Genomic DNA, 8,012 nt, shown 5'->3' with positions numbered 1-8,012 from the left:
GGTTCATGGGGTTTCCTCTCCAGCTAATCTAGCTCAATTTTGGGGTGCCTTTCAAATGACCCCACTGACGTACCACACCCACCAGCGGCATGAAAATTGGTTTTTCTACTAATTCGAGGGAGCCAAGCGACCGAGCGGGGGGAGGGTGTGAGAGGGGGGTGTTCACTGTTCACCCTCCCGCACGATGGAGATTTTGCAATTATTACACTAAAATGGAGCGACCTGAGGTGAAATTCTTGCAAATTTTCAAAAAAAAAAAGTGGATAAAATATTGTCATTTAGTCTTCCATGCAAATCGTTGGCTTCCATATTTCATCGCAGACAATCTTGCAGATTGTCCTTAATCCGTTTTCATGCAACTGTTATATAATTTCACGCGAAATTACGTCGTATTGGCGCGGATTTCCTAAATCGCCGCTTCCTCGCCACCTACAAGGCTATCCATTTCGTTCATCCATTTCATGCTCTAGACATTTCACAGGCTTCGACCCTTCGTGCGTCCTTTGCGCAGATGCCTTTGCTGAGTAGATGTGTGCCGCGCCGACACGTTCCAGGTGCACCGGAGAGAATCGCTCAAGGGGATCCTGTCCACAGCGGTGAATTGTCTAAAGCTGGGGGCACACGAGCGTATTTTATCGCCCGATCGCGGCGATTAAAATCGCCACCGAATTTATACGCCCGATCACGAAGGGGCACACGTAGCGAATTTGAGAGCGTACGCGTACGCAACTCGACGGAATCACATGATTACATGATGCATCACATGATATCAACAACACGTCCGATTGGTTTAACAAAATCGATCGCTCGACAAAATACGCCGGACACGGGCACACGAGCGAATTTGCCAGTAAATAATCGCCGGCGTAAATAATTGGCCGAAAATATTTAACATTTTTGATACGGGCAATTCGTACGGGCGATTAAAATCGGCGTCGATGTGAACGGGCACACGGGCGAATTTTTCGAGCGATTTTAAAATTCGCCGCGATCGGGCGATAAAATACGCTCGTGTGCCCCTACCATAAAGCTGGCCAGTAGTCCCGGAAATAGAGCGTGAAAAAAAGCAACAGAATTTATTTCACTGCAGTACATTTTAGTGAAGTCTCCAGAACAACATACTAAAATTCCTAAGAAATCTTCCCACGCAAATTTTCATAATTTGCATAATTAAATCCAAAACGGCCGCCAATTTCCATGATTTTGCAATATCTCTGCTATCCATGCAAGGACATATTTCAGTAATCTAAAGTTCTATTTTTATTATAATTGGCATGTGAAATGCATTTGGCAATATTAGAATGGAAAATGGGTCATTCCCTAACATGTAAAAATGCAATATGGCTGCCCTAATTAGCATAAATCCAAAATAGCCGCCAACTCCCATGATTTTGCAATATCTCTGCTTTTCAAAGACGTATTTGAATAATTTAAAGTACTACTAGCAAATACCCGTGCTCCGCACGGAGTTGAATGTTTGGCTAAAGTCGACTGTGGCATATTGTAAACCGGTAAATATTTGCGGCTGGTGTTTTTGCGGTTCTGGTAAAATTTCCTAAAAGATCTAAATTTTACCCTTTTTAAATTTGCGGACATGAAGACATCCCTTCAGTTTACTCGATGAAAACAGCAAAATTTAAACAGGGTTACAGTAGTAGTAGATTGATATTAGAAGTTGGGTCGGTTATGGGGTGGTGCTACCTTAGTCGTTTAAAAGATTTCCTTGTAGATGACATTTTGCGTGGGAGTCCTGTTGTTGAAAAGGCCTTGTGATGAATGTTTGTCCACTTTGATGTAGATGTTGGAGTAGCCGCTGGCACGTGAAAAGGCAACATATAGCTGGCCGTGGGAGAACAATTGATAGACTCCTGATTATATTATTATATCATACCACTCCACCACAGAGTCACCGCAGTAGATGTGAGATGAGCGCTGTCGCTCCGCGGCACTTGTTATATATTAATTATATATATATAAATGGTTCTTGTTGTTATTGTCTCGTTGTGCAATATTTCCTTGCAACTGTGGGTGATTCGACGCAGCTATGTTGCCGAGATCAGACACACTGACATGAACACGCGTATAGAATGTCTATTTATAACATCTATAGATGACACATGATTCATACGTTTGTATAGGGTAAAGATGACAAGATTCGATGAATACATTAGCAGTATTTCGCGGTATCTTTGATTTTTGATGAGATGTTCCGGGTTGAGCTATGCTTAAGGTGCTTGATTGTGTCTCCTCGTGGTGCATATCAACAAATAAGCTTTCTCTGCTTTAGTTTTGCTGTGTATTCTTCTCGAAGCACTCGCCGCCTCTTCGTGCCTCGTGGCGCGCAGGTAGCATTACACATGTTAAACCTGCGCAAGGAGATTACCCCGATCGTTTAAATTCAGATCAGATTTCTGTTTTAAATCATTCATAACGATTTCGTTTATGCGTTGCTGATGCCCCAATAATACGAGAAATCCGACGACTTAATTAATACTTAATTAATACTTAATTAATACTTAAATCTCCGGCGATTCAACTCGCTTTCGCGCGCGCTCTCATCCGCACGATTGCGACATCACTCTCACGTAGGTGCACGCATGGGGATAGCGCTGCGATCGGCCTCTGAATCACTTGTACCGTGGGCGCTGGCAGTATGCCAGGATGTAGCTTAACAAGGGGTCTCTCGTGTCTACGGCCGATAGCGAGGCCAGACTTTGGGGGGAGGGAGTCTTGTCACTTCCTTATTGTCGAGAGAGTTATAACGCGGTAAGCTCGGGTGTCGCCGAGAAATGATCACAGCGAACCATGCAGCACGTGTGATGCCGCCAAGTCCGCATGCATGATGTCTTTTAGTACTGGCCTTATGACCTTTTAGTTTTCTGCACAAGTCGATCGTAAGCGTAGGGATACGCAACACATCGCTATTTTACTGCCCTGTCTGCTTCAAAATCATCTGAACATCGGTTCTTTTTGGGCGATTTTGAAATTACATCGATTTTAGCAGTAGGGTAAAAAGAGCTGGTATTTAAATATGCTGTAGCGTAGACCAGAGAGGTTTACGGTGACGGGTCCATCCAATGAAATACGTTAGCAAAATCGACGAGCGCCAGGAAAATATCTCCGTTCTTTTCCCAGCTCTGTTCTTCTGTCTTGTTAGTTCTCCAGTGCATGGATCCAGTAGCTACCGCAGCTCTCACAATATTTATTTATCATTCATGCAGGCCCGTAGCCAGCTTTATATTGGGGGGGGGGGTTCGTTTTTCAATGTTGGCAATTTGCTCGGCAGGGGCGTGTACAGGATTTGTACCAGGGAGGGGTCTAACCGTAATCAAAAGTTGCGAGCACGGAAGGGGATCTGGGAAGATTTTAAAAAATACACCCCTCAGATGCGTTTTATGCCGCGAGCAAGGGGGGGTCCGGTGACTCCCTGGACCCCCCCTGTACACCCCATGTCGGGCGCGAAGCGACCAGGCGAGGGAGCAAGCGAACCGAGCGGAAGGGAGGGTGTGGGAAGGGGGTGCTTCACTGTTCACGCCTCCGCACGATGGAGATTTTGCAATTATTACACTAAATGGAGCGACCTGAGGTGAAATTCTTGCAAATTTTCAAAAAAAAAAGTGGATAAAATATTGTCATTTAGTCTCCATGCAAATCGTTGTCTTCCATATTTCATCGCAGACGATCTTGCAGATTGTCCTTAATCCGTTTTCATGCAACTGTTATATAATTCACCGCGAAATTACGTGCTATTGTGCCGGATTTCCTAAATCGCCGCTTCCTCGCCACCTACAAGGCTATCCATTTCGTTCATCCATTTCATGCTCTAGACATTTCACAGGCTTCGACCCTTCGTGCTCCTTTGCGCAGATGCTGTTGCTGAGTAGATGTGTGCCGCGCCGACACGTTCCAGGTGCACCGGAGAGGAATCGCTCAAGGGGATCCTGTCCACAGCGGTGAATTGTCTTAAAGCTGGCGGGCACACGAGCGTATTTTATCCCGATCGCGCGATTAAAATCGCCACCGAATTTATACGCCCGATCACGAAGGTGGCACACGCTAGCGAATTTGAGAGCGTACGCGTACGCCACTCGACGGAATCACATGATTACATGATGCATCACATGATATCAACAACACGTCCATTGTTTTAACAAAATCGATCGCTCGACAAAATACGCCGGACACGGGCACACGATGCGGAATTTGCCAGTAAATAATCGCCGGGCGTAAATAATTGGCCCGAAAATATTTAACATTTTGATACGGGCAATTCGTACGGGCGATTAAAATCGGCGTGATGTGAACGGGCCACGGTCTGCGCGAATTTTTCGACGATTTAAAATTCGCCGCGATCGGGCGATAAAATACCTCGTGTGTGCCCCTACCATAAAGCTGGCCAGTAGTCCGGGAATAGAGCGTGAAAAAAAGCAAACAGAATTTATTTCACTGCAGTACATTTTAGTGAAGTTCCCAGAACAACATACTAAAATTCATAAGAAATCTTCCCACGCAAATTTCATAATTTGCATAATAAATCCAAACACGGCCGCCAATTTCATGATTTTGCAATATCTGCTATCCAGTGCAAGGACATATTTCAGTAATCTAAAAAATTTCTATTTTTATTATAATTGGCATGTGAAATGCATTGGCAATATTAGAATGGAAAAATGGGCATTCCCTAACAGTAAAAATGCAATATGGCTGCCCTAATTAGCATAAATCCAAAATAGCCGCCAAATCCATGATTTTGCAATATCTCTGCTTTTTCAAAGACGTATTTTGAATTAATTTAAAGTACTACTAGGCAAATACCCGTGCTGCGCACGGAGTTTGAATGTTTGGCTAAAGTCGACTGTGGCATATTGTAAACCGCGTAATATTTGGCTGGTGGTGTTTTGCGGTTCTGGTAAATTTCCTAAAGATCTAAAATTTTACCCCTTTTTAAATTTGCGGACCATGAAGACCATCCTTCAGTTTACTCGATGAAAAACAGCAAAATTTAAACAGGGTTACAGTAGCTAGTAGATTGATATTAGAAGATGGGTCGGTTATGGTGGTGGTGCTACCTTAGTCGTTTAAAAGATTTCCTTGTAGATGACATTTTGCGTGGGAGTCCTGTTGTTGAAAAGGCCTTGTGATGAATGTTTGTCCACTTTGATGTATATGTTGGAGTAGCCGCTGGCACGTGAAGAAGGCAACATATAGCTGGCCGTGGAGAAACAGGGGCTGAGGAGTATCAGATCCGAGTTTGTCGAAAGTTTTGCCCTGGACATTGTTTATAGTCATAGAGTAGGCAAGTGTGATTGGAAATTGAATCCGCTGTAGTGAGTAGGGAAGGTTGCGTCGGATGGGTCAAGTTTAACACGCGGGATGAGGACTGCTTTGTGAGACATGGCTTCCAGTGAGGATTACGGCATCTAGAAATATAGTCGTGGGGGTTCCTTAATGTATGTCTGGTGCCGTTGCAGAGTCCTTTAGTGATATCTAGGTTGCGTAATAGAATGGATATTGCTCTGGTTTTAAAAATGGGCGGTGTGGAGGCATGCTGTAGGGGTGATGGAGTGAAGGAATTCTATGGCGTAGTTGTTGGCCTCGTTTTCATCATGCGAGATGGCTTTGTCTGCACTAGGTGTAGGTTTTGGACAAACCTGGTAGTTTCGTATGACTTTAAATTATAATTATGTAAAATATTATGTACGTACGTAGGCCTAAACAGTGTTTTGGTGCGCGTGCAGACCTCAATGTCGGACACAGAAGAGAAGAAGTGCATCGATATTATAAGATGACGCCAGGACACACTATTTCTTCAATGCAACGTCAGGAGCTAATTATAATATAAGAACCAATAAACGTGCATTCCTTGTTATCACTTCCACATATGTATATCAGTCTACAGTCACACAGTACATGGACATCTCAGTTTAGTCACGTACGTACATCTCGGTCTACAGTCTGAGTCACATTACGCAATCTCAAATCTACAGTCATTACGCACAGCTCAATCTACAGCTGACATACGCAATCTCAAATCTACAGTCACATTACGCACATCTCAACCTACATCACATACGCACATCTCATCTACAGTCACTACGCAATTCTCAACCTCACCAGTCAACATCGGCACAGTCTACAAACCATACAGTCACATACGACACAATCTCAATCTACAGTACATACGCAATCCAATCTTACAGTCACATACGCACGATCTCAACCTACAGTCACATACCACATTCAACCTACATCACATACGCCAATCCAATCTACAAATAACAAAAAAAAAAAAAAAACAAAAAAAAAAAAAAAAAAAAAAAAAAAAAACAAAAAAAAAAAAACTAACATACGCACCATCTCAATCTACAGTTCACATACGCCACATCTAATCTACAGTCACATACGCACATCCAATCTACGAGTCACATACGACATCTCAATCACAGTTCACATACGCGCATCTCAATCTACAGTCACAGACGCGCATCGTTATTACAGTCCATACGCACATCTACAATCTACACTCACTATGATACGTGCATATCAGTCTATAGTGACGTACGTGCATCTCAGGCTACAGTCACGTAGCCTACCGTATTCACAGTTTACAGCTCTACAATTTACAGTACTCTCAACGTACAGTCACATGATAGCGTGCATATCACAGGGCAGCTGAAGCGTCTTCCAATTAGAAATGTATAATGCTAAATACAATACGAAATATATTTACTACCAAGATCTCTTATATGTTTATTATACTCCTTTGACCTCCTATTATTGCACTAATGGTGCTCATACCCATGCTGGACATGCACTTTCCATATTGTGATGTCTGTGAGTTTTAGAGTGTGTGTCGATTCGTTTGAAGTTTTAATTTCTCATAAATGCGTCATGTTTAAAATTGCATTGACTCCCGAAATATTTCGCGAAGGGATATCCAAGCAGGATAAATATTTTAAATAATTTTCTATATAATGTATGCATCCCAGACGGTGCGTAAGGGATTCGCCACGGGCCGTGCTTAGGGCACAGAATTTACCCAAGATGTCGTTGAAATGTTGCTTTAGTAACGTTGTTATTGCAAAATAAAGCTTAGTACATAAGCTTAGTTCGTCTCGCCCACGTTGGAAATGCCCCGGTGAAGAGCGTAAATGGGCACATTCCTGACGCGGTTTCGGAGGAGATACGTGAAAGTAACGCTCGCCGGCCGTTACAGCATTCTATATTTAGATTATATGATGATTGTTGGCGTACACGCTTCAGTGAGAGAGAGGAGGGCGTAACGGCAGATGTACTTCAGCCGCAATCGCAGCTTTAGGGGAGAACAACAGAACATCGGATAATTTGCCATTTTTGTCAAATGTCGCAACGTTTACGTCGTGAATCATGTACGAAATATTGAAGATTCTAATAGTAATACTGCTAACCGGGCGCGTGTAATTTCAACGTATCTCCTCCGAAAACCGCGGTAAGGAATGTGCCCATTTAACTCTTACCGGGTGGTTTCCAACGTGGCGAAGACGATCAAGCTCTATGTCACTAAGCTTTATTTTGAATTAACAACGTTACTAAGAACATTTCAACGACATCTTGGAACATTCTGCCTAGCAACGGCCGTGCGACCCTTGACGACCGGTCTGATGCAACCAATGATATTAAAAATTATTTAAAAATATTTTATCCTGCTTGGATGATCTCCCTTCGCGAAATATTTCGGGAGTCAAGTGCAATTTTAACATTGGACCATGTTAGCTGAAATTAAAACTTCAATCGGAATGATATAGGTCAAAGAGATGTATATAAACATTAATTAATTTGGGTAGTAAATAGAGTTCGTATTTATTTTAGCATTATATTATTTTTGAAACGCTTCAAGTGCCTGTGGATATGCACGTATCATAGTGACTGTAGCATGAGATGTTTTTATAACCTGTAAATTGTAGACTGTAAAACTGTGATATTACGTAGGCACGTGACTGTAGCCTGAGATGCACGTAGCGTCCGATAGACTG

Source organism: Priapulus caudatus, unplaced genomic scaffold, assembly GCF_000485595.1.
Source record: "Priapulus caudatus unplaced genomic scaffold, Priapulus_caudatus-5.0.1 Scaffold228, whole genome shotgun sequence".
Lineage (NCBI taxonomy): Eukaryota > Metazoa > Priapulida > Priapulimorpha > Priapulimorphida > Priapulidae > Priapulus > Priapulus caudatus.
The sequence above is the reverse complement of the archived record's forward strand: the minus strand, read 5'-3'. Positions refer to the sequence as shown.